Genomic DNA, 27,444 nt, shown 5'->3' with positions numbered 1-27,444 from the left:
TATCCAAAGTCACACACAGTAAGTGCAGATTTAAATCCAGTTTTGTTTGACTTTGGAACCACTCTTTAACCACTATCCTATAGAGAAACAGAGGAACCATCAGAGGCTTTAAGATAAATCTATCCTTCAGAAATATCTCTCTAATGTGGTGTGGAAATTGGATTCAAGATGGAAAGTACTGTATAAAGAGGCCACTGCAACTGTCCAGTTGTGTAATGGGCAAATGCCTGGATAGAAAAAAGAAGGCACTCCCAAGACAGAAGAAGATACTAACAAAACTTGGCAATTATTGGAAGAGATATGTGAAAGAAGGAATTGATTTAAGAATATTTCTGAAAGGGGCGCCTGGGTGGCTCAGTGGATTAGGGCCTCTGCCTTCGGCTCAGGTCATGATCCCAGGCTCCTCGGATCGAGCCCCGCATTGGGCTCTCTGCTTGGCGGGGAGCCTGCTTCTCTCTCTCTCTCTCTCTCTCTCTCTCTCTCTCTCTCTGCCTGCCTCTCTGCCTACTTTCTGAGGTTTGTGGCTTGAGTGAAATGAAAGATGATGACTGTGTTTCTTTGTTTCTTCTTCCCTCTCAGTTTTTTTTCCCCTACTTCATCTTAACATAAGGTGGCTGATGGTGAAGTTAACCAAGACAAATAAGAAAATATGTGAAACAACTTAAAGAAAAAACTAATGAAATAAGTTCTGAAGAAGTTGAATTTAAGTTGTCCATGGAATATTAAAACAAGTATGTCCAGTGGACAGCTGGAAATGCATTTGGAGTTCAAAAAAGGAGTGGGCTGGTATAAGATGGAAAACTACACACCTAATCAACCCTTAGTACTCCAATCCAATCTGCTTCATTAGCATTCTTCCCTGACTCTTCTATGCCAGGAATAAGAGGTTGGCACAATTAGTAATTATAATTAAAGCAGAATAAAATCTTAAGTAATCAAATTTAATTTTACAAAATTTGTGTATTAAACTGGAATACCTGCAGGATGGCTGATAGGAAGACAAAAATGAACAGTGCTTATGGATTTTGTTTTATCATTGTCATCAGTTAATAAATGCAAAGTTTGGGCTACCTGGCTGGCTTAGTCAGAAGAGTGCGTGGCTCATGATCTTAGGGTTGTAAGTTTGAGCCCCATATTGAGTGTAGAGATTACTTAAAGACAAAATCTTTACAATGATAATAATAATAATACATGTTTAGTTTATGGTTATCTCTAAGTGGTAAGATTCTTTTTCTTCTTTGTGCTTGTCCCTATTTCCTAATTTCCCTGCTCCTCTAATAATTAAAATGTTATTTAAAAAACTCATACTGTGGGGCACCTGGGTGATCGGGCCCGCATGGGGCTCTCTGCTCAGCAGGAATCCTGCTTCCTCCTCTCTCTCTGCCTTCCTCTCTGCCTACTTGTGACCTCTCTCTCTCTCTAATAAAAATAAATTTTAAAAAAAGAAAGAAAAAAGAAAAATATTAAATAAAAAATAAATAAATCTCATACAGGGCAGCAATATAGATTTTTGGTCATATAACCCATGAGAAAATTTAGATGCTGCCGGAGGCTTTTGAAAGCTCCAAGGCTGTCAAAACCTGGGCTCCTTGGGGAGCTCTCCAGGGTACTGGACTCCTTCTCCTGAAATTCTGGCCAGTGAAACAGATCTTTGTGTTTCTCTTCTGACTTACTTGCCCTTTGTCTACACTAAATCCTGCCCTTCTGATTAACTGGCTATCTTAACTATGTCCTAACCAGCAACTTAGTTCTCTAAGTAAGTTTCCAACAGGCTTTAACTGTTAATTATATACTGATGCTTACAAAATCTATAGAGTCAGTAACTTTCTTCCCACCCAAATTCATCTGTTCCATTTCTACTACCATTAGCTTCCACTAATTTGTTTAACAAATTCTGTTGAGTATAAACAGATATGGAAAATGCAAAAATATAAAACTTTCAGAAGATGACCTAGGAGAAAATCTATGTGGCTCAGGTTTGGCAATTCATTTTTAGATTCAACACTAAAACCATGTTCCATGAATTAAAAACACTGATAAGTTGAAATTTATGAAAAATATTTTTACCTTGTGAACAACACCATTTAGATAGTGGGGGAAAAAAAGCCAAGGATTGGGAAAAAATATTTGCAAAAATACATATCCAGAATTCAGTAAAGTTGCAGGATAGAAAATTAATATACAGAAATCTGTTCCCATTTTGTATACCAATAATGAAGTAGCAGAAAGAGAAATTAAGAAAACAATCTCATTTACTATTGCACCAAAAAGAATAAAATACCTATGAATAAACTTAATCAAAGAGGTGAAAGACCTTATACTCTGAAAACTACAAAATACTAATGAAAGAAAATGAAGATAACATGAACAAATAGAAAGATATATCATGTTCATGGATTAGAAGAATTAATATTGTTAAAATGTCCATACTACTCAAAGCAATGTACAAATTCAATGTGATCCCTGTCAAAATACCAACAGCATTTTTCACCAAACTAGAACAAATAACCCTAAAATTTGTATGGCACCATGAAAGACTTCAAAAATCAAAGCAATCTGGAGAAAGAAGAACAGAACTAGAAGTATCATAATCCTGGATTTCAAGATATACTACAAAGCTATAGCAATCAAAACAGTATGGTACCAGAAAATAAAAAAATAAAAAACAAACAAACAAACAAATAAACAAGACACATAGATCTATATAACAGCATAGAGATCCCAGAAACAAACACATGCAGAGACAGTCAATTAGTCTATGACGAGGGAGGCAAAAATATACAATGCAGAAAACACAGTTCCTGGAGCGCCTGGGTGGCTCAGTGGGTTAAGCCTCTGCCTTGGGCTCAGGTCATGATCCCAGAGTCCTGGGATCGAGCCCCGAATCAGGCTCTCTGCTCAGCAGGGAGCCTGCTTCCCCCTTGCTCTCTCTGTGCTGCTCTGCCTACTTGTGATTTCTCACTCTGTGTCAAAGAAATAAACAAAATCTTAAAAAAAAAACAGGAAAATTTCATAAAAAAAAAAAAAGAAAACACAGTTTCTTCAGTAAATAACGTTGTAAAACTGGGCAGCTACATTCAAAAGAATGAAACTAGACCACTTTCTTATTTTCATACACAAAAATAAACTCAAAATGGATTAAAGACCTAAATGTGAAACCTGAAACTATTAAATTCCTAAAAGAAAAAGTAGTAATCTCCTGGACTTTAGTCTTAGCAACATATTTATGGGTGTGTCTCTCCAGATAAGGGAAACAAAAGAAAAAATAAACTATTGGGGTGACATCAAAATGAGACGTTTTTCCAATGGCAAGGCAACCATCCACCAAATGAAAAAACAACCTAGTGAATGGGAGAAAATAATTGCAAATGGTATATCTGATAAGGTGTTGATATCCATAAAACATAAAGAACTTATGCAACTCAACACTGAGAAAACCCAAATCATCTGATTAAAAATTGACAGAGGACCTGAATAGGCATGTTTCCAAGGAAGACATATAGTTAACCAACAGATACATGAAAAGATCCTCAACATTGCTAATCATCAGGGAAATGCAAATCAAAGCCACAAGATAACACTTCACACTAGTAAGAATGGCTAATAACAAAAGACAAGAAATAACAAGTGTTGACAAGAATGTGGAAAAAGAGAACCCTCATGCTTTGTTGGTAGAAGTGTAAATTGGTGTACCCACTGTGGCAAACAGTGTGGAGGTTCCAAAATTGGAAATAGATATACCATATGATCTAATAATTCCACTACTGCATATTTACTCAAAGAAAATGAAAACTCTAATTCAAAAAGATTTATGTTTACTGCAACATTATTTACAATATTTACAATAGTCAAGATATGGAAGCAAACTAAGTGTTTATTGACAGATGAATGTGTAAAGAAGATGTGGTGTAAATACATACGCATGCATGTGCATGCACTGGAATGTTAATTAGCCATACAAAGAATGACATGTGCCATTTTGACAACATGGGTGGTCTCAGAGGGTATTATGCCAAGTGAAATAAGTCAATGCAGAAAAGCAAATACCATGTGATTTCATTTATATGTGGAATCTAGAACAAACAACAAGCAAAAACAGAAACAGACTCATAAATATAGAGAACAAAGTGGTGATTACCAGAGGAAAGGTGTATGGGGGGATGGGTAAGATATATGAAGGGGATTAAGAGATATAAACATCCAATTGTAATATAAATAAGTCACAGAGATGAAAAGTACAGCATAAGTAATACAGTGAATAATATTTTATTGTTATAGAGTGACAGATGGTAACTATATTTACCATGGTAAGCATTGCATAATGTATAGAATTGCTGAACCCGTATGTTGTACACCTGAAGTTAATATAACATTGTATTTCAACTACCCCTAAATAATAAAATCTTTTTAAAACTTAAATTATGATGCTTAGAAATATATAAATCTTATAAACAGATAATGTCATTTATGTCTAAAAATGTTTCTCTTCTATAATCCATGTGCTTTCCCTTTACTCTTTTTACAATTATTGAGGGGCAGTTTAACAAACTTTCTAAAATGAGTTTTCAAACAATCTATTTTAGTTGCAATTTCATTGTTTGGTACCTATTTTACCTTGGCTGTGATTAAAATTTCTAAAACAATATAAACTATAAAGATTTCCCAAATTACATGCTCATATTTCTTAGATTCTCTATAATCCCAAGAAGTTCTGGTTTTAAATTATTCAGTTTTGTTTTTGAATCTTCAGTCCTTGAAAAAAATTTTAATAGGCTATACCATATTAAGATTTAAAAGAAACAGTAGAATGTAAATGGGAAGGGTGACCATGGATATTAGTCAGTAGTTATAGTTGATATATTTGGGGAAGTCTAGGTCTAACTTTTTAAAATTGGGGCGCCTGGGTGGCTCAGTGGGTTAAGCCGCTGCCTTCGGCTCAGGTCATGATCTCAGGGTCCTGGGATCAAGGCCCGCATCGGGCTCTCTGCTCGGCGGGGAGCCTGCTTCCCTCTCTCTCTCTCTGCCTGCCTCTCTGTCTACTTGTGATCTCTGTCAAATAAATAAATAAAATCTTTAAAATAAAATAAAATTGAATTCAGTAGTCTCAATTGATTTTATTGAGAATATTTTGGTAAGTGAATGATGGTAATTTCTACCTAGATCTCATTCTTACATTCTCAAGCTTTCACTCTGATATGCAGTGAACTTGGTGTGGTGGATGAGTATATTAGATTTCACAAAAATGTGAAAATTAGTGGGCTGAATTTTGTTTTAGAGCACCAATTATTGTGGTATTTACTTCTGTTTGAATCAACTATAGTGTCTAATGTCAAAACAAGACATTGGATCCAGGAGCTCTTAGGGTAGAAATTATCCACGTGCAGATGGTGACAAGAGTGACCAATTACACTCTGGATGTATAAATACCATAAGTATATATGAAAGTTGTGAATGGAATAAGGATTCTCACAGTATTAATTCACTTTCAGCAAGCCGTGCAAATAAAGGGAGGGTAACACAATCTGTTCTATACATTTTAAAATTTTAATTGCTGTAACACAAGAAACGGTTTCTTAAGGGTAGAAACCCTCAACTGCTTTTAGACTACAAAAGTCCATCAGTTTACAGTTATAGGCTTCCATCCATCCAAAATATCTGGTATTCTTATGGACAATAGTCTCTCTGTTCAACTTAATAGATTTTTGTATACTTGGAAGTAAAGTGCTTTTAAGTCATGACATGACATTAGCTTTGGCCTTAAAATTAAGCCTTTTATTCAAAAGGCCTTCTGCTTTTTCTTTCTAAGGACTTCTGTGAAAGATTTCTGTTGTTAACATATATTTCTTTTTTTTTTTAAAGCATTTTATTGATTTATTTGACAGAGAGAGAGATCACAAGTAGGCAGAGAGGCAGGCAGGGAGAAGGGAGGAAGCAGGCTCCCTGCTGAGCAGAGAGCCCTATGCAGGACTCAATCCCAAAACCCTGAGACCATGATCTGAGCCAAAGGCAAAGACTTAACCCACTGAGCCTCCCAGGAGCCCCTATATTTCATTAAAATATAACATTCGAGGGACGCCTGGGTGGCTCAGTTGGTTGGACTGCCTTCGGCTCAGGTCATGATCCCGGAGTCCCGGGATCAAGTCCCACATCGGGCTCTCAGCTCCATTGGGAGTCTGCTTCTCCCTCTGACCTTCTCCTCGCTCATGCTCTCTCTCACTGTCTCTCTCTCAAATAAATAAATAAAATCTTTAAAAAATATATATATATATAACATTCGATTTTTCTCCAGTATCTTCACGAAAACAGCAAGAAAGTTTTTGTACCAGCCAATAATTTTCTCTAACACGTATTCTTTCCAATTACAAAGTATTGGTGCTATTTCTGGAAAAATATAGAAAAATACAAAGCATAAAATAAAATAAAAATTATTCTCTATCCACATAGACATAGACACTATAAACACTTTGGTATTCATAGTTCCATCTAAAAGGGAGAAAGAAATATGATATTCCTTGTTCATTTAAATTGGAAGTAGGAAATGCTAGAAGTGTGGCTAGTTAGATTTGTGAATATTTTCTTTTCTTTTTTTTAAGATTTTTATTTATTTTGAGAGAGAGAGGGAGAGAGGGAGAGAGAGAGAGAGAGAGTGCACAAGCCAGGGAAAGGGGCAGAGGGAGAAGCAGGCTCCCGATGCCGGGCTCGATCCCAGGATCATGACCTGAGCTGAAGGCAGACGCTTAACGACTGAGCCACCCAGGTACCCCTGAATATTTTCTTTTCTAATACCTATTGTGGAGATAATGAAGAATAACTATATGACGCCAGAATAGGATATATCTGTAATTCCCATTCTGATGAAAATTTAAAAAAAATGTTTACATAAGACTAATTATAAAATATCACCATAAAGAAGAATAACAGATGAATAAACTCATTGTCAAGATGTATCTCTAAAGTGAAGAACATCAAGAAGTACAATTAAGGGCGCCTGGGTGGCTCAGTGGGTTAAGCCGCTGCCTTCGGCTCTGGTCATGATCTCAGGGTCCTGGGATCGAGTCCCGCATCGGGCTCTCTGCTCAGCAGGGAGCCTGCTTCCCTCTCTCTTTCTCTGCCTGCCTCTCCATCTACTTGTGATTTCTCTCTGTCAAATAAATAAAAAAAATCTTTAAAAAAAATAAAGAAGTACAATTTAAAAAACCCATAGAGTTTAGCAATCAATGTAAACTGTGGACTTTAGTAAATAATAATGTATCAAGGTTGGTTCATCAACTTTAACAAATGTGCCACACCAATGCAAGATGTTAATAATAGGGGAATCTAAGGGGTGGGAGAAAGGAGTATATGGAAATTCTCTGTACTTTCTATTCAGTCTTTTGTCAATTTAAAACTGCCCTAAAAAAATAAATTTCACCAATTTTTTTTTTAATGAAAAAAGAAGTAAAACAAAATAGTAAGAATCTGGGGCGCCTGGGTGGCTCAGTGGGTTAAAGCCTCTGCCTTTGGCTCAGGTTGTGATCCCAGGGTCCTGGGATCGAGCCCCGTGTCGGGCTCTCTGCTTGGTAGCAAATCTGTTTCCTTCTTTCTCTCTGTATGCCTCTCTGCCTACTTGTGATCTCTGTCTGTCAAATAAATAAATAAAATCTTTAAAAAAAAAATAGCAAGAATCTGCAAACCTCAATACTTTTCTGAGGGATTTTTCACCTGCATGTTTGCTAGTTCTTCTTTGTTGGCGGAGCTCTTTACTAGTAACCATGACACCCCTTCCTCAGTCCTCTTCCTTTTTATTCTCCATTTATTCTTCCTCAACTAGTTCATCCACTTCCATGACTTCAACTGTTACTTATCATCTATCGCTTATCGCTTAGATCCTTCCTTTCTTCCACTGAAAGTACACACTCACCCTGGGTTCCCATCTTGGATCTACCTTGACCATTTCCTGTCCTACTTCCACTTTCCATTTCAGGCACATCAGATGAATAATCTGTCTTTTTACTTACCAATCTGCCTGAATGTCCTTGTCCTTCCTTTCATCTTTCCCTGTCTTAGTCATTCTTTAAGCAAATGTCCTAGAGCAAATGTCACTAGTTTTGTGAAGATACTCCTGACTCAACTGCTGCATTAAGTCAGCATTTGCTTATAATCACAATTGGGGTTTTAAAAAGGGAAAAAAAAAATCACACAGTCTGGTTCATATTGTCATTAGTTGTGTGTATTTTGCTTACTTCGTTCGCCAATCTGTGACATTCTGGGAGGTAGGGTAAATGTATTACTCAATTTTGCATTGTCCTGTTACTGGAATTAAGTACTGGGTTGTTCTATAACTACGGTACTAGGAACATAAACAATAATAAAAATTTCAGTTCATGACAATCAAGCTTGAGCTGACTTGAACTTTTTGTTAAGATACCCTTCTGCTTTCACAAAATACCTGTTGAACTGACTGAAGACATTGATGGTGTTTGTTGTCTGCAAGAAACAGTCCTGAAATATTAAAATTTACATTTTCATTTCTTTCTAGTTCATTAACAAGCATCCACCTTAAAATGCAATAAAAAATAATTTATAAAATAGAGAATTATACTTTAAAAGGCCTATTGAAGTGAACAAAGACTGATAATATAGTTTTTAAATATCATCAAGAGAAATTGAGTCTCAAATAATCCAGAAGAAGTAAAGTTGGGGATTTCATTAGCATTTTTCTAGAACTTTTCATTGGAAGGGTATCTGGATAAATCAAAATGAATATTTCACACAAATCAAAACCACAGTGGGATATCACCTCATACCAGTCAGAATGGTTAAAATTAACCATGAGAGGTGTTGGCCAGAATGCAGAGAAAGGGGAACCCTCCTACACTGTTGGTGGGAATGCAAGCTGATGCAGTCACTCTGGAAAACAGTACGGAGGTTCCTCAGAAAGTGAAAATAGAGCTGCTCTACAAACCAGCAACTGCACTACTGGATACTTACCTTAAAAGATACAGTGCTCGCTTCGGCAGCACATATACCTTAAAAGATACAAATATAGTGATCCAAAGGAGCACTGTGCACCGGAATGTTTCCATCAACAATGTCCACAATAGTAGCTAAACTATGGAAAGAGCCAGATGTCCATCAACAGATGAATGGATAAAGAAGATGTGGTATATATATACAATGGAATATTATGTAGCCATCAAAACCCTTGAAATCTTTCCATTTGCAACAACTTGGATGGAACTAGAGGGTGTTATGCTAAACAAAATAAGTCAATCAGAGAAAGACAATTATCATATGATTGCACTAATATGAAGAATTTGAGAAATAAGACAGAGGATCATAGGGGAAGGAAGGGAAAAATGAAACAAGATGAAACCAGAGAGGGACACAAACCAGAAGAGACTCTTAATCTCAGGAATCAAACTGAGGGTTGCTGGAGGGGAGGGGGTTCGGAGGGATAGGGTGGCTGGGTGATGGACTCTGGGGAGGGTATGTGCTATGATGAGTGCTGTGAATTGTGTAAGACTGATGAATCACAGACCTGTACCACTGAAACAAATAATACATTATATATTAATTTTAAAAATTTAGAAAATGAATATTTCACTTGGCATGAAAGCTAGTCTTCTGTGAAACATCAAATTTCAAATCTTTGTGACTACAAAGATTACAAAAGAGGGATATGAGGACATGGGTATATTTTGGGTTTTGGTTTTTCAAAAGAACAAGACTTTCATCATACCCTGAGTGTCTGGTCACTAACACGCAGACAAATATAACTGAACATGCTGCACTGAAAGTCAGCCAAATATATGTATTGATTGGGACTAGAAGACTAACACTTTATCATAGTTAACTAGCATATTTGGAGTGCTCGCTTCGGCAGCACATATACTAAAAAACTAGCATATTTGGAGGTAGAGAGAGAGTGTGTGACAACAAACACAGAGTACAAAACCAATTGCTTAAAATGCAAGTAGATGTTAATTGAGGAGGGCTGAAGTAGAGCTTCAAGATTAGCACGAGATACAGAGATATGAAAATACAGAATATGATCAGAAGCAAACATAAATCCCTGTCCCCTTTTCTTCTTCCTTTCTTCTAATAAGGCACTAACTTAGTGTTTATTATGTGTGTGGTAGCTTCTGGAGACAGAAAAAGCAAAAAGCCTTTATGAATCCTACCCTCAGAGTTAAGTGAAGGAAAAAGTAAATAAACAATTTCAATACAAAATAAATGCCGTAACAAAACAAGAACAAAATAATGTGAAGAGGACAAGCCTTTAAATTTGCATCAGAAGAGAGTAGGAAGAAGGTGAAACTAGTGTTGGGTGAGGATGTGGGGGAAGATTCTATGTCCAACAAGATAAAAATGTGAGGGTGACAGGTGGCAACCATGCTGTACCCCACTAATGGAGGTCTGTCTAACTAGAACAAGGAGTTTGTGCTGGGATAAGAGAATATGAATTTAGAAATTCAGGCAAGCAAAGGAAAGTAACTTGGGAGCAAGAGCCTGGGAGAATTTAACTTTTTCTTAACTTTTTTCCTTAATTTTTAAACTTTTTCTTAACATTTTTTAAAACTTTTCCTTAATCTGTTGTCATTGTGAAAATGGACATTTCCCTGTGCACATGGTGAGCTCCTTCCATCCTTCAAAGACCAGTTCAAATGTTCTGGTGTTCATCCCATTGGTGCCAAGCTCCTTCTTGTTTCACTTTATTCCCATTTCCATGTTTCATTTGCTCAGACTGTGACTTATTTAGATACTGATTTATTTGTTTCTTCCTTTTAGTCTGGACTTCTTGAAAAGGAATGACTATGTCTTTTCCTTCCACTCTTATTACAGAGGAGGCTCCCAAGACAAACAAGATGATGAATTAACAATTAGGAGATCAGCATTTGTTTCCTTCTTTTTTTATTAATAGAATTCCTTTTTTGCTTTTTAAATGAAATGCTTTTTCATTAGAATTAGTCTACATATACCCTTAGAAAAGCAGAAAAACCCAGCATGGATTGTTTGTTACATGTTTCTTTCTTGTAAGTTTTATTTTTTTTCCTTCCCTTCTTCTATAACTGCAGATAACCTGGAAATCTTATTCAAGGGTATTCTGGAGATCATCTTTCCTTAGTTCCCACCCACTCTACTCATTTCTAAAGTTTGAAGGCATCTTCAGGCTTATTCTTACTCTTAAAACATAGAGGTACTTTTTAATTCAGACTGATGTCCTAGCCTTCTTTCATTTGGACTATTTACAAGTCAACCATGATTTATTTTAATGGCCAACATTAGCTGCAACAGAAAGACAAAATCCAATAAAGTCCCTATAATGGCTTTTACCAAAGATTAAGTCCTTTCTTCCCTGTCTTCCACAGACAAATGCACCTGGCAGCTTCAGAAACTAGGTTTCCCTGGTATTAATCAGCATGTCTGTCTTTTTCTGCTTATTTTAGGGAAAAGGTGCTCTGCTTATCAGCGCTGGGAGACAATAGTTTTGTGAAAGTGATCAACGCTGATTCCAAATGTTGGAGCCAGTCTTCCATGGAGAACTCTCTGTCCAGGTCTGACTGTACTCTACATATTAAAGTGTTTTAGTGCTAAGAACTTTTAAAATATTGTAATTCCTTTGAAATTAATGATCTAAGCATGACATGTACTTGATTTATGCTTGCTTACCACACTGCAGACCACCTAAAGTCAGGCACTGTAAACTATAATACCTTGGGCAGGGTAAAATTGAGTGAGTATTTCTTGAATTAAGTTAATGGAAACCAGGACTTGCTACATAATGTGCAGAGCCCAAGGTGGAGGGAGTGAAAATACTGGGTCCCCTTGTACCAAAAGCAGGAGAAAAGTACCATAACAAGTACTAAAATATAGTGTTTGTGGCAGAATTATTTGTAAGAGTCATATTAAAGAAATATAATATATACAAACAACACAAATGTCCATCAACTGACAGATGGATAAAAAAACAGTATATTCATATACGGTATATTATTTGGCCACAAATAGGAATAAGGCACAGATAAATGCTACAATGTGAATGAAACTTGAAAGCAATATGCTAAGTAAAGGAAGAAGTCAGTCACTGAAAGGCCATATATAATATGATTCCATTCACATGACATATCCAGAAGAGGGAAATTTATAGAGATAAAAAGAGACCAGTGATTGCACAGGGCTGAACAGGGGAGAGGGATTTGCTGGGGAAAGGGGGTAGGTGTTCTTTTTGAAGAGATGAAGATGTCTTAAAATTGACTGTGGTGATGTTGTACTTAACCTGTGAATATATCAAAAACCAATGAATGGTACACTTCTAACAGGTGAATTGTATGATACATGAACTATACCTTAGTAAAGCTGTTTTTAAAAAGTGCTGAAATATAAAGTTTTTCCTTTCTTCTGAAGTCTCTTTCTGGACTTGCAGTGATGCTGTTTATTTGATATTTTACGTCATTCTAAAATTTAAAACTATACAATTTTAAATTATTAGCATGGATTTCAATGTTCACTTTTGTATTATGCACTGCCAGTTTTATTTTTTTTTAAGATTTTATTTATTTATTTGACAGAGAGAGATCACAAGTAGGCAGAGAGAGAGAGAGAGAGAGGAAAGCAGGCTCTCTGCTGAGCAGAGAGCCCGATGCGGGACTCGATCCCAGGACCCTGAGATCATGACCTGAGCCGAAGGCAGCGGCTTAACCCACTGAGCCACCCAGGTGCCCCAGTTTTATTTTTTTAAGAGATTTTATTTATTTATTTGAGAGAGAGTGAGTGAAAGAGAGAGCATGAGGCGGGTGGAGGGCACGGGAAGAGAGAGAAGCAGACTCCCCCAGTTGAGCAGGCAGCCCGGGTCCTGGGATCATGACCTGAGCCAGTCCTGACCTGAGCCAAAGGCGCACAGACACTTCATTGACTGAGCCACCCCGGCACACATGATACCAGTTTTAAATGTAAATACAAGAACATTTAACTCATGCAGAATTACCAAAATCACACAATTCATATATCGTAGTTCATACATATGCATGTATTTTTTTAAAGATTTTATTTACTTATTTGTCAGAGAGAGAGAGAGAACAAGCAAGCAGGGAAAGCAGCAGGCAGAGGGAGAAGCAGGCACCCCACTGAGCAAGAAGCCCAATACAGGGCTCAATCCCAGGACCCAGGGACCATGACCTGAGCTGAAGGCAGGTGCTAACCTACTGAGCCACTAAGACATCCTGCATGTATTTTGTTCTTACCAGAACAATGGAAACACTGTATAAAACAAACTCAACTGTTTTTATTTCACTTATACAATGCACACATTATATCTGCACTATCTTCAGCTTACTGCTAAGTGAGAAAGAAGTGAAAGGAAAAGAACCACAGGTTACTCTCTTTCTCTTTCCTTCTTTGTCATCATTTTCAGCATAAGTGCTTGGCTAAGACAGGTAATTGACATGAGTAAGGAAGGATAGGATGGGATTTCGGAGTCATTTGTGTTTCTCAGGATGACATTGCTTGCTTCCTGATTCAGAGCAAGTTCTGGTTTGAATTGAAAAAAATGGCCTCTCAGGGCCCCACTTAGTTTCAGATGTAACATGCTTACCTGGTGCTTGCTTTGCATCTCGCTGAACTCCCAGGCTTTGTGGGTCTCCACCAGAATTCTGTGTTCATGGGGCAAATCTAAAAAATTATATGCAAACTCAACAGCAAAGAGTAGAGGACACATTTATCTCTACCCATGCCACGTTGTCCCACCAGACTTCACTTACAAGATCTTAAGTTCAAAGTTCAAAGATAAAATAATTAAACCTCTCCAGATGGAGACACCAGAGCATTAAACCAAGTGGGGGGCACTTCTGGGCATGAGCCCTAAGTGACTACACAGGTTGCATGTCCACCAAGCCAACTCTGATTAAGAAATACTTTATTTCTAAATGATTTTAGATACATCTAGGGATAAGCAATGCATCTGAGGGCAGAAAACTTCCTGAGTTCTAGCCTTTTCTTCCAACTGAGTGGCTTTGAGCCAATGATATTTTAATCTGCAAGCTCGCAGAATTTAATTGGATGTTTTCACATCTCCTTTGTACTCTCTTGACCTAAAAGATCTAGAAGAGTGAATCACTGAGTCTTTTTCTCAGCTCCTCCAGATTCAGTTTAAAGAAATGTTTGGTAAAAATATATGCCACAATTACATAGATATCTAAGCATGAATCTGAGTGGGAACAGATTGCCCTGCACAAAATGTTTTAACACCCAAGAGGACTGTGGTTGACTGAGGGAGCAAGGGAGGGGGTGAGAAGTTGGATGCTGTGGGGAGCATGGTTTTGGTGCATTTGGGTACATACCAGGTTCACTGGGGTACGCAGCAAACCAGGAGAGGTCTAAGGGAAAAAAAGCTCATCAGCCCCCAACTATCTCCAGAATAAATGAATTGAAAGGTAGTTTGTAAATTACAATTGCAGTTGCCCAATGATAAATATTAAATAGATTTTTATTCACAGGTAATTTAATGGCCTTGATAAGTAAAGGTCATCTATACAAACTGCCTAATAGAAATATCTGAGTTCTTTATTTATTTAGATTTTATTTAAATTCTATTTAGTTAACATATAGTGTAATACTGGCTTCAGGAGTAGAATTTAGTGATTCCTCACTTAAGTACAACACCCAGTGCTCATCATAACAAGGGCCCTCCTTAATACCCATCACCCACTTAACCCACCCCCCATCTACCTCCCTCCATCACTTCTCAGTTTGTTCTCTATCACTAAAAGTCACTTATGGTTGACTAGTAATTCAAAAATTTTAAATAGTGACATTACATTCAATTTAATCTTATTAACATTATATTTCAGTGCTTTGAAGATTTTTAAAACATTTTCTAGTAAGACTAAATATATTTAATACCCTAGTAAATGTATCCAACAATATAAAAAGCACAAAACAGATTTGTAGATTTCTAATATTGTACTACAAAGTGCATGGCCACATGCAGTATATCCTGGCAAAGTGGTGGAAAAGGGAAAAGACGACTGTGGTTGAGTTCTAGTAATAAGTAAATAAGTAAGTAAGTAAATACCTACCTACCTACATACATACATACAGAAATAGAGATGACCCGTATTATGTCTACCAGCAATACTGCAGACAAAATATATGAAAAAAAATTTCAGACTAACGCAGGAGGAAGATGATAATGGTTGGGACTCTTATAATACACCTCAAAGCCTATGGGAGAGCCAACCCAACTGACTGTGTAGTCTGAGCATATTGGGGCTTGTTTTTTTTTTTTTTAAGATTTTATTTATTCATTTGTCAGACAGAGATCACAGGTAGGCAGAGAGGCAGGCAGAGAGAGAAGGGGGGAAGCAGGCTCCCCGCTGAGCAGAGAGCCTGACGTGGGGCTCGATCCCAGGACCCTGAGGTCATGACCTGAGCTGAAGGCAGAGGCTTTAACCCACTGAGTCACCCACGTGCAAGTAAGGGTCTTTTAAATGAAGATTTTAGAAATGAAGAGCTCTAAGTGCTTGGAAGATTGAATTCCCAGAACATTGTACTTATAGTGCGTGTGGTGTTTGATTATCAGTATATACTATTTTCTGACCAAATACAAGTCCAGATTTTATTTACTTAGTTCCTAGATTAAGACTTCCAAACTCCTCACTATATAATCAAAAACATATTTCTGTTTAAGAAAAAACTTGTTTTCATCTTGTCAAATAAATAAATAAATTTATTATTTCTCTAGATGCCTGCCCTTTTAAGGTTATAAAGTTCACTTTTGTTGCCTTCCTGTGTCACAAGCCCTGCTATCAGAACAGCATACTTTAAAAAAAACTGCATGATGCGAGTGTAAATTTTATCCCTGTGCAGATGGTTGATACACTACCTTTTGGTGAAGGGATGTGGAGGTAGGAGAAACACAATCCCAGACCAATTTTCACAGCATTGTTCAAGTATAGAACAATCAGAGAGCCCACCTGCAATCTTCTACATTAAGAATACTCTTTCATGAAAATAAATAAAAAATAATTTTCTTGCTTGCAAAGATGCATCAGCCTAACCTGATGCATTTGGCTGTTATTATTTTTTAAATATTTTATTTATTTATTTGACAGAGAGTAAGAGACCACCAGCGGAGAGAGGGGCAGAGGAAGAGGGGGAAGCAGGCTCCCCACTGAGCAGAGAGTCCAATGTGGGACTCAATCCAAGGACCCTGAGATCATGACCTGAGCCAAAGGCAGATGATTAACCAACTGAACCATCCAGGAGCCCCAAGAGTCACGTGCTTTTCTGACTGAGCCAGCTGGGTACCCATAGATCATGATTTTAAAGGGGTCTTTTTTTAAAGCATAACTTCACTCAAGTCTAATATTTACAGAAGACAAATGTATTCAATAGATGAAAATACGATGGCTTTGGTGAAGGTGAGAAGTAAACAAAGACACTTCTATACACATGTAGGTCTATCCAGAGCTCAGTGAGAGCACTACTGAACCAGGTTACGAATACTAGCTAATTTCTATGGGACTCACTCTGTGCTAGTCACTGTGCTAAGAATTTTGTATTATCTCCTATAATCATCACTATACTTTCTATGAGAAAGAATCCCTTATTAGCTCCATTTTAAGGATAAAGAAGCTAAAAGTCAGCACTGTTATTAATTGTTAAGTTAATTACTGGTCACACGGTCGTAAATCATGGAGCTGAGCCTTGACGCCAGATTCCCTGACTCCAAAGCTCGGGCTTTCAACTGCCATGGTATTTGGCCTCCTAGGAAAGCATGTATGCAGCAGGTGTCAAACATTGGGCAGTACAGGGAGGTGAGAGGAACAAGAGTGGCCACACCCCATCCAGCCAAAGTACACTGGACTGATCTATATCTGCTTTCCTATCTCTTACCTCCATCTCATTTCTCCTCTGCGTGTCCTCCTTTCCCACCTACTCGTTTGTGGCTTCTTGTAGGCGGCAGCATCCCTTGATCAGATCTGGCACCTTGTGGTTAAACACAGGCTTCCCCCTAGGATGTTCCTGTTTCTTCTCTGATTGGATCTGACACTTACTTCTGCTTTCTAGGAGCCCAGACATCTGTTTTCAGTTTTATGATACCCCAGGTGTGGCCACCAAAATGCCAGATGTGGGGCAACTGTTGGCCTGGGAAAACTAAGAGAGCGAACATCAAACGTATTCTCTTTCTTTTACTTAGAACGAAAACACAAGTTGCTTACATTTTGAGGTGAGATCAAGTGCTCTGGTTCCCACACTTACACGTGAACATCTTTCCTAAAAACTCACTACCTTGAACAAAAATATTTCAACATTGCTTTGAAAAGGAAAAGTTTATTTATTTGACACCAGCATGTAGTCACTAAAGAAATACTTGGCAAGAAATGTGAGAAGCTTCACTGTTTATCTCGCTCTCTCTCTCTCCTGCTCCCTTTCTCCCTCCCTCTCTCCCTCTCTCCTGCCTAGTATATACCTCAAAAGCAGTAGGCAATTAATATTTGTATAGAATTGAATGGATAGAAAGAATCTTTCTGTAACAATCAACAAAAATGCTTATAAAGAAAAACAATTGGTCTTCAATGAGAATTAGAAAAAGTATATCACTCTGACCCTTGCAAAGTTCTCTTAATAATATGATCCAAAGGAACTATTGGGAGCAAAGAATCTGGTTGCTGCAGGACACTGGCCTCGGCCCTTATCACTTCAGCCGCCTAGAACAGGGGCCTGCAGGGACCTGCGGAGTCAAGATGCCCAACTGCACCTATATCCATCTCACCCTTACCCCACTATCCCTCATAAATCTCTGTCAAGGGGTAGTGCTCCCTGGAGCTTCTTCAGCCCCTGTGTCCACCATGATCTTAAATATTCCTGTAATTCCCTAGGCGCAGGGAAGTGCCTGCCTCTCTGGACAGACTTTAGAGTAGGGAGGCACTGCCCATTTGCTTGCCAAAGCCCTAGTTTTGATACTTTCTGTTGGGCTTTCAGTTGCAATATCAGTAATGTCTCTAGAGCTGGGGGCTAGGTAAGAGAAAGATGCAAGAACTGGACAGTTGGGGATCAAAATATCACCTTGATTTCTGATAAAGGCTGGTTTGGAGTATGTGGTTTAGCAACAGAACTGGACAGACTGCTCTACCCACTCACAGACAGCATAGAGGAACAGCCCAGAATGTATGTTCTATGCATGAGGGCAGATTTCAAAGAGAATCAAGGAAGGAGCGTGCTCATCTTCTTCAAAACCTACCAGTCAGGTAATTCTCTCCACCCTCATGGGGTGGTGTGGAAAGAGAAAAGATCCAAGGTGAAAATATACTCAGTCCCCTGGCTGCAGCCCATGGAATATAGAAAGTCAGGAATATAGAAAGAAAAGGACTGGAAGATTGGAGGCAAGTAAGAGAAGCATGTGGAAGGTCATAGAGGGTAGGCACTGAGTGTGAGGATTTTTGTATCATCTGTTACTGCCAACCGGAAGCATCCAACATAAGTAACGAACAGAGCAAACAAGATTTCTCAGCTTATTGATGTTACCCAAAGATTGCCATTATCAGCCATGGAAGAGGCACAATGGGAGAAGCACGAGCAGACTAGCTATCGGAGCAGGGATGGAAGCTACGTATTGGCCCTAAAGCATGGATTTCCACTTGTTAGGGCCAGCCCAGCTGTTGCTGCCTCTGAATGTGAGTAACATAGACCAGCAGTGGAGTCCACACATGGAACCGTTCTGCAAAGAGACCAGCTTAAGTATCTTTTCTATCCAGTGGTTTATCCTCACATCCTCAGCAGTATTTATTCCAAGTATGGGTTTGCCTTTCCTGCTCACAGATCCACAACAACAGCACCATTTTCTGGAGGCGTCCAGGAAGCCTGACCCACAGACATGAAGTCCCACTCAACATAGCTTCTGACCAGGGAATCCATTTCATAGGGAAGAAGAAGTGGGAATGGGTCCATGACTCCATTTTCTGTTTGAATGGTACGGTCAGAAAATAGTTGAGGTTTTTCATTTGGCAGTACCTGAGTAGACATTGTAGGGTGGTTAACAATTTTTTTTCTTATATGCCATTTCGGACTGAATTGTGGCACCTGCAAAAATCATATGTTGAAATCCTAAGCCCCAAGGACACTTGGGTGGTTCAGTTGGTTAAGCCTCTGCCTTTGACTCAGGTCATGATCCCAGAGTCCTGGGATTGAGTCCCACATCCAGCTCTCTGCCCAGCGGGGAGCCTGCCTCTCCTCCCTCCACCTGTTGCTCCCCCTGCTTGTTCTCTCTGACAGAGAAATGAATAAAATCTTAAAAAAAAAAAAGAAAGAAAGAAAAAGAAATCCTAAGTCCCAGGAAGAAAGTTGTTTGTTTGTTTGTTTTTTTAAAGATTTTATTTATTTGATATATAGAGAGAGATCACAAGTAGATAGAGAGGGGGAAGCAGGCTCCCCGCTGAGCAGAGAGCCCGATTCGGGGTCAGTCCCAGGACCCTGAGATCATGACCTGAGCCGAAGGCAGAGGCTTAACCCACTGAGCCACCCAGGCGCCCCGGAAGAAAGTTTTAAAGAGGTAATTTAAGTAAAAGGAGGACATTAGGAGAGAGGACAGCCATCTATAAGCCAAGAAGAGAGGTCCCAGAATGAAATCAACTCTGCTAGCCCATTGATGTGGTGCTTCCAGCCTCTAGTACTACGAGAAAGTTAACTTCTATTGGTTAAGCCATCCCAGTCTATGTATTTATCATGGCAGCACTAACAAACTAATCCATATGCTGTTTATAATAACTAACATTTGTAGTGGTTATAAAGCACTTGCAGTTACATATCTTATTTGAATCTCATAACAACTCTGACATGGCTCTAAGTTTCAATTAGGAAATTGAAGCCACGGCATTTCCTAAGATCACATAGTAAGTGACAAAATTAGGTCTTGAGCCTCAGAATGCTGAGTCCTTGTCCTCCTTATCAAGTGGGACGTTCTCTCTTGAAAACCCAGCAGTGGCCATGTTCCTTATTTAGAATGGTATACCCGGTCCTTCCCCTTCCAGCATGCCCCCGCTTTCCCACTCTGGGCATGACCATTCACCTCCCTTCGGCCTCATGCTTTATCAATACAAGATCCTCTCTCTGCGTTCAACACACCTTGTTCTCTCATGCCATTGTGTGAACTGTTTCTCCAGCTGGGACACCTTTGATGCTTTCTCAACTTGACAGATTACAACACATTCTTCAAAACCCAGCCCAATTATCACCTCTCTGTGAACCTCCTCCACATGGCTTTCTCTTGTGTGTGCTCCCATGTTTTACATACCCATAATTACACTTACCTCATGAGCCTGGGAAGCAAATTAGAGTGAAAAAGGCCAGAGTTTTGAAGCCAGGCCAACATAGGGTCAACTTCTGACTCTGTCATGTTTCATTCCATCAAATAGCTTTTATTGAGTATACATTACAAGCAAGGCATTGAGCCATGTTCTACTAGTACGAAGATGACAAAGCTGTGTGCGCCCTGAAAAAAATTCAATCTTAATATAATCTAGTTGATTCAGACAAGCAATAAGTTAAAATTTAGAGGGACAAGTGTACTGCTAGAGATATGTCCAGGGAGCACTGGACAAGGCATTGACCCTTTTCTAGGTCAAGGAAGACTTTTTGAAGGACAATCAGAAATTAGATGAAGGCAGGGAAGAAAATTCCAGGCAGAGGAATTTAATAGACTGAGTGAGAGACCAGCAAGCTAATTCTCTAAGCCTTGGTGTCTTCATCTGCCAATGGAGAGATATGCACCGACCTCGTAGGGTTGGTGGAAGGATTAAATGATACATCATATTAAATCAATGAGTAAAGTGCCTGACTTTGAGTAAGTGCTCAAAATATTCGGGCAGTTATTTTGTTGGGGTTATTTCAGCTTCTGTCTCTCCTGCTTGACCATGTAAATTTTTTGAGGGTTGGGAACAGTCTTGTTCATCCTTGTATCTTTAACTTCTGACCCTGTACTTGGCACATAGTGAGCATTCAATATATATTTGTTGAATAAACTTATGAGTTAATGAAGGACTGAGCAGGTGTTTCAGGATCTCATCTATTCTAAGACAGAAGTAAGCAGTTTAAAAAAGGAACCAAAAAGCCATAGCAGCCCTTTAAAAATCTTCAAACTTTTCATAATTTTCCATTTTTCAGTTAATAGAATAGTGTCCTTCTTGTGATTTATATCTCCTGACTTACCAGAAATTATCAAAAATTCTGCCTTAAAAAAACTCAAAGAACAGCAGACCTAGGATAAGTCCATTTTGATGTAAAAAAGAGGAGTAATAAGTATAAGTATAAATCCATGGGGCTCCTGGTTGACCCAGTCAATAGAGCATGCAACTCTTGATCTTGGACTTGAAAGTTCAAGCCCAATATTGGGTGTAGCGATTACTTAAAATAAAGTCTTTTTTAAAAAGTAAGTCCAAATTCCCTGATCTTATTCCTTTGACAGTATATAACACTTTATTATGGAGGATTAAAACATATTTTTCACTGAGAAGTTGGTCAGCGACAGAAAGTTGGGAGACCAATGTCTCAGGAACTCTTTCTTTCTCCTTGACAAGTTCTAAAGGGTTCTTGGGGACATGGTGAAAAACGCTGTTTTAATAAATTTTATAAATGCCATGTGTGTAAATAGGAGCTTGTAGGTCTTCGTTACAATCATTCATTTTAGCACCAAAAAAATGTTAAGATAAATAGACATCATTCTCCAAGGTCAGATTCTCTTGGAACAATCCCAAGCTATTAACTGTAAGTGTAATTAAATTGTAATCAAAGCGCATTTTAAACAGGCTAACAAATCTTTGTCCAGTCAAGCATTCCTAGAGGAGATCTTGTACTTCTGCATTAATCTTAAAGGGACCCCATCTGAATGTGTACTCTGAATTTTTGCCCCAAATTACCAAATCCAGATACTACTTTCCATTATTCAATCTATTTTCTTCAGTTGGTGCGCAGATTCTGCCAAGCAGGTGGTCTGTAGCTTGCAACAGACAACACTTACCAGCTGTTAAATTTACACATTGCTGTAATTTAAGTGCTTAATTGCTCTCAGTACACTCAATTTACAGCTCATAAACCCCTCCCAAATGGCCCCCAAACCTCTCTGCCTGTGATGGATTCAAAGTTAAATGAACCATAGCATCCCTTGGTGGGAAAATGAAATATCTGATTAATCTTATACTCTTTAAATGTTTCTAATTACTTGTCAGAAAAAAATAATATATGAGTGTTTTCTCTAAGTTAGTTATGGAGAGAAGTCAAAGGTTAGCTTCAGTAACTGCCAGGTCTTCTACTAGTCCCTCAACAAACATCCTTGCTCTTTGAAACCGGAACATAAAGATGGTAGCCGACGTAATGTCTAGGATGGTATCTTGACGTAATGCCTAGGATGACCAGGGAGGATCATAGGAATAACAAACACTTTGTGGGCTACATCATTGCAAACTGTTCTTGTGTCAATGGCATCAAAGGAAGGTCAAGAATACAGGTGCTGTTTCACAGTCTGGTGCCAGAGTCTTTTCTACTCTCCACCTGCTCTCTTGCCTGGGAAACTGAATACTGACTTTGAGAGACCTCATCATATTTAACCTTAATGTTTTATGTATGAGGATACAAGGCTACAGAAAGTCCAAGTGGTTTGCCTAGCTGGTGAGTGACGAAGGGCAGGACTGAAGCCTCAGGTCTTTGCCGCCTTAGGCAGTTATCTTGGTCATTTGACCACCCAGCCTCTTTCGTCCCCCAATTATCTGCCATCAATGGCAGCAAGGAGAGAGGACAGAACAAAAATAAATAGTAAACCTTTTGAAAACCTTGCATAAGATACAGAAATGGATTTTTTTTTTCAACCAACAATACCCAGGTGTTTCCGGCTTTAAGCCAAATCACATATGAAAATAGAAATTTATATACTAGGTGAAATTACAGAGTGCTTCTTGACTTAATTGAAAAGGATTCACTATTGGATTGCTTTAAAATCTGGCTTCCCTACTGAATTTTAAAGTGCTTATGCTGGCCTCAAGAACACATCTATTATGTAAAATAAGGTATTTATGCATTCAAACCAATTAGCAAGTGGTGTTTATAAAGTACCTAACTGTGCCAGGTGCTATATAATTTTTAAAAAGTACCATATAAGCCATCTTCCCTACTGACAAAGGGTTTGCATCTTCATTGTGGGCACAAGACAAGCAAATGAAAAAACCTGAGGGACGCCTGGGTGACTCAGTCGGTTAAGCATCTGTCTTCTTCGGCTCAGGTTATGATCCTGGGGTTCTGGGATGGAGCCCCATGTCAGGGCTCTGCTCCTACCCCTTCTTATGCTCTCTCTCACTCCCTCTCTCTCTTTCAGATAAATAAGTAAAATCTTCAAAAAAAAAAAACAAACCTGAAAATGAAACAGTATATAATAAAGTTAAAATGTACAGTATGGAAAATTTGTAGGATTGGATAATAAAAAATAAAGTGAAAAAGCTTTATAACACTTAAACAATCTCTGTACTAAATATATTTGTATTTCTATTTATGGGTTACCACATAGAAACAGGTTAAAAAGCACTGTAGAGAAACTAGAACCAGTCATTTGGCAGGTTTGTAAGAGTTTTGACGCCCCCTAGTGGTCAGTCATAACAGTATTGAAAGTCTGAATTTACTGTTAAGGAGCAATTTTTGACGCCTGAAAACAATGGGGGAGACTTTAATTTTTTTAAAGATTTTATTTATTTATTCGACAGAGAGAGCGATCACAAGTAGGCAGAGATGCAGGCAGAGTGGGAGGGGGAAGCAGGCCTCCTGCTGAGCAGAGAGCTTGAGGCGGGACTCCATCCCAGGACCCTGAGATCATGACCTGAGCCCTCCAGTGTTCTGAATTTTGGGCATTGTAATAGGTATGTATTTCCTTGTTTTATTTTCGTATCACTGATGATATAAAATGTAGAACATCTTCCCATGTTTATTTGCCATCTGCATATCTTCTTTGGTCAGGTGTGACTTTATTTTTTTAAGAGTTTTAGATTTACAGAAAAATTGAGAACATAGTCCATAGAATTGCCATACATCCCACACCCAATTTCTCCTATTATTATCATATTATATGTGTATTGCAAATTTGTTGCAATCTATGAACCAACACTGATACACTATTATTAACTAGAGTTCATAGTTTATTCAGAATTCTTTAGTTCTTATCTAATGTCCTTTTACTACCCTAAGATCTCATTCAGGATATCACATTACATTTAGTTCATAGGTCTCTTAAGCTGCTTTTGACTATGACGATTTTCAAAAACTTCCCTTGCTTCTGATGCCCTTGGCGATTTTGAAGAGGATTGGTCAAATATTTTTTAGAATGTCCTTGGAGTTTTTTCTCATGATGAGATTGGAGTTATGAGATTTGGGAAGGAAGATCACAGAGGCAAAGAACTATTTTCATCACATCATATCAAGGCCATATAATATCATCATGATTTATGACTGTTGGTGTTGACATTGATCACCTGGCTGATGTAGTTTTTGTCAGGTTTCTTCACTGTATGGTTATTCTGTTTTCCTCCCTTTCCACAATCTTTGAAGGGAAGTCATTATGTAAAGCCCTCATATAGGGAGTAGGGATGTATGCTACCTCTCATTGAGGACAGAGAGTCTTCAGCATGGACAATTTATCTCTTTTTTCCTTCATTTATTAATTTATCCAGTCACTTATTTATATCAGTATTGACTCATAAATATTTATTTTATACTTTAGATTATTATCTAATATCACTTTCATCTATCTACTTCTTTATTTGCCCAAAATGTTCCACCATTTGTCACTGGAAATTGTTTCAAAAAGTTGGTTCCTCTGCCAACTTTTTAAAATCACATCCTTGGGGCGCCTGGGTGGCCCAGAGGGTTAAGCCTCTGCCTTTGGCTCAGGTCATGGACTCAGGGTCCTGGGATCGAGCCCCACATCAGGCTCTCTGCTTGGTAGGGAGCCTGCTTCCCCCTCTCTCTCTGTCTGCCTCTCTGTCTACTTGTGATCTCTCTCTCTGTGTCAAATAAATAAATAAAATATTTTTAAAAAATAAATAAAAAATAAAATCACATCCTTATTTTCTGGCACTAAAACATGCTCCAGGCTCACCTTGTCTAGTTCCTGCTCCAGTCTTCAATCAATCATTTCTCCAAAGATCCCTAGTTCCTTTTATTGGAGAATGATATTAGAAACCAAGATCCGGGTGTTAGGTGTGTTTGGGGTAGTGGTGTCATTTCTTCTAGGACCGCTCTGTTAACAGATCAAAGAAATATATGTGTGTATAGTAATCAGTTATATATACAAATCTATAAATATTCCTATATGAAACCATATTCGTCTATGTTAGCTAAACCTGAGCTCCTAGTAATGTCTCCAACTGTAATCCATTACCACATGGATTATTCTAGCCTCCTGCTCCTGCTCATCTATAACTTCTCACTCCAGAAATGAGATACTTGGCTCCCACCATCTGCCATTCCTTTACTCAATTGTCTAGTTCCAGTATACATGTATAGTGGTATCAGAATTGCTATCCCATTCCCCCAAGTAAAATAACTTTATCAACTAGAGTTTTTTTGAGCAGTTTCTTTTACCTTCAGTCTTACAGATTCCACTCATTTCCCGTTTTACATTTCCCCCCACCTCCTCCAGTGAGGTTGTTACATACTATTGTTAACACAGTTGGGGTCTTCATCATGGTCTGCTTCTTTTCCTGGAGTTCTCTGACCTCCTAAATGATTTTATGTTAATTTTCATACATTAAGCTTCACTCTTTGTGTCATACAGTTCTACAGGATTTGATAAATGCATAATATCACATTACCTACCATCAAGTGTCCTACAGGGGCGCCTAGGTGGCTCAGTCAGTTAAGCATCTGCCTTCAGCTCAAATCCTGATCCCCATGTCCTGGGATAGAGCCCTGCATCAGGCTCCCTGTTTCTTTTCCCTCTGTTTCTGCCCCTTCCCCTCCTCCCTGTTCATGCTCTTTCTCTCTCAAATAAATAAACAAATAATCTTTTAAAAAATGAAAAGAAAAAGTATCCTACAGAATATTTTCACCTCTCTGAATGTCACCTGTGTTTCACTTCCCCATGCCTCCATCCTGAAGCCCCAACAACAACTGTTTGTATCGTCTCTATAGATCTGCCTTCTCCAGAATGTCCTATAACTGGAGTCATACGATGTGTAACCATTTTATTTCAAAAAATTTTTAAAAGCTTTTATTTATTTATTTATTTGAGAGAAAGAGAGAGTTTGGGGAAGAATTGGGGAGGGGAGGGAGAGAGACAAGCAGACTCCCCCGTTCTGAGAGTGGAGCCTAATGCAGGGCTGAATCTCATGACGCTGAGATCATGACCTGAGTCAAAACCAAGAGTCAGTGGCTTAACTGACCTGTGTGTAACCATTTTAGACTGGCTTCTTTCCTTTAGCAATATGCATTTAAAATTTCTCCATGTCTTTTTGTGGCTTGGTAGCTTCTTTCTCTTTTCTATGAATAATAACCCATTGGCTACAAGTACATTTATCTGTCAAGCAATGTTTTAATAATTGAAAATGAAGAAATAAAGAAAGATTTATTCTTACCCTAGAGAAGCCCACATCCATTGGGGCTGGTGACCCACAAATAAATTACAGCATGGTAGGAACTATGTTACATGGATAAGCAAAGAGCTGTAGGTACCCATGGGAGAAAGTGGGTATCTACAGGGAATGCAAGGAGGTGTGGGCCTAATGAAAAGTTGGTATTTTTCTTGGGTCTTAAAGAAAAAGTAGGCCTGTGAGGGGGAGGTGGGAGAAGGAAGATGACTGGTGAAAAGAACCTGTCAACAAATATTGCAAGAAGATGAGAGAGATTATCTTAGGTCCTGGGTAACAAGTGCATTTTTCTAATCTGCATGGGTGAACCCAGAGTTAGATTTGCAGATCAGGAGGAAGGGTTTTGTGGTGCCCCTTCCGTTGGATAATAGCAATAACAATGGCTCAGACTTCATAAGCACCTACTACCACATGCCAGGCTCAGTGGTAGGCACTTTACACATATATTTTTCCCCTCACAGGACTGGACTGGTGTGTGTCTAGCACACATGTATGTAAAGATATGGAAGGTCTTCTTTCCATTGAAAGCTGATCCCACTGATAATGACTGCTATTAAGGTGTGTGCTGGTGATCTTATAGACATTGTCTTACATATATAAAGAGAAACTGCCCTTTGATGTCTCTCCTTCTTTAGGCCCCTTTAAAAAAGCCATCCCATCAGCAACTACTGCATTCCTTGGGAGTGCCTACCTCCTCTCTTTGACCCAGGCATCAGGCCTCTAGATCAACTCTTCTTTACCTCTAAGATTTTATATTTACCTAAGCAATTCCAGAAATGAGTGATAGTAAGAATTGGGATTAGAACTGGAGGACACCAAGCTTTTCTTTGAAGAACGTAACAAA

The sequence above is a fragment of the Mustela nivalis genome (assembly GCF_964662115.1).
Source record: "Mustela nivalis genome assembly, chromosome: 10".
Classification (NCBI taxonomy): Eukaryota; Metazoa; Chordata; class Mammalia; order Carnivora; family Mustelidae; genus Mustela; species Mustela nivalis.
The sequence above is the reverse complement of the archived record's forward strand: the minus strand, read 5'-3'. Positions refer to the sequence as shown.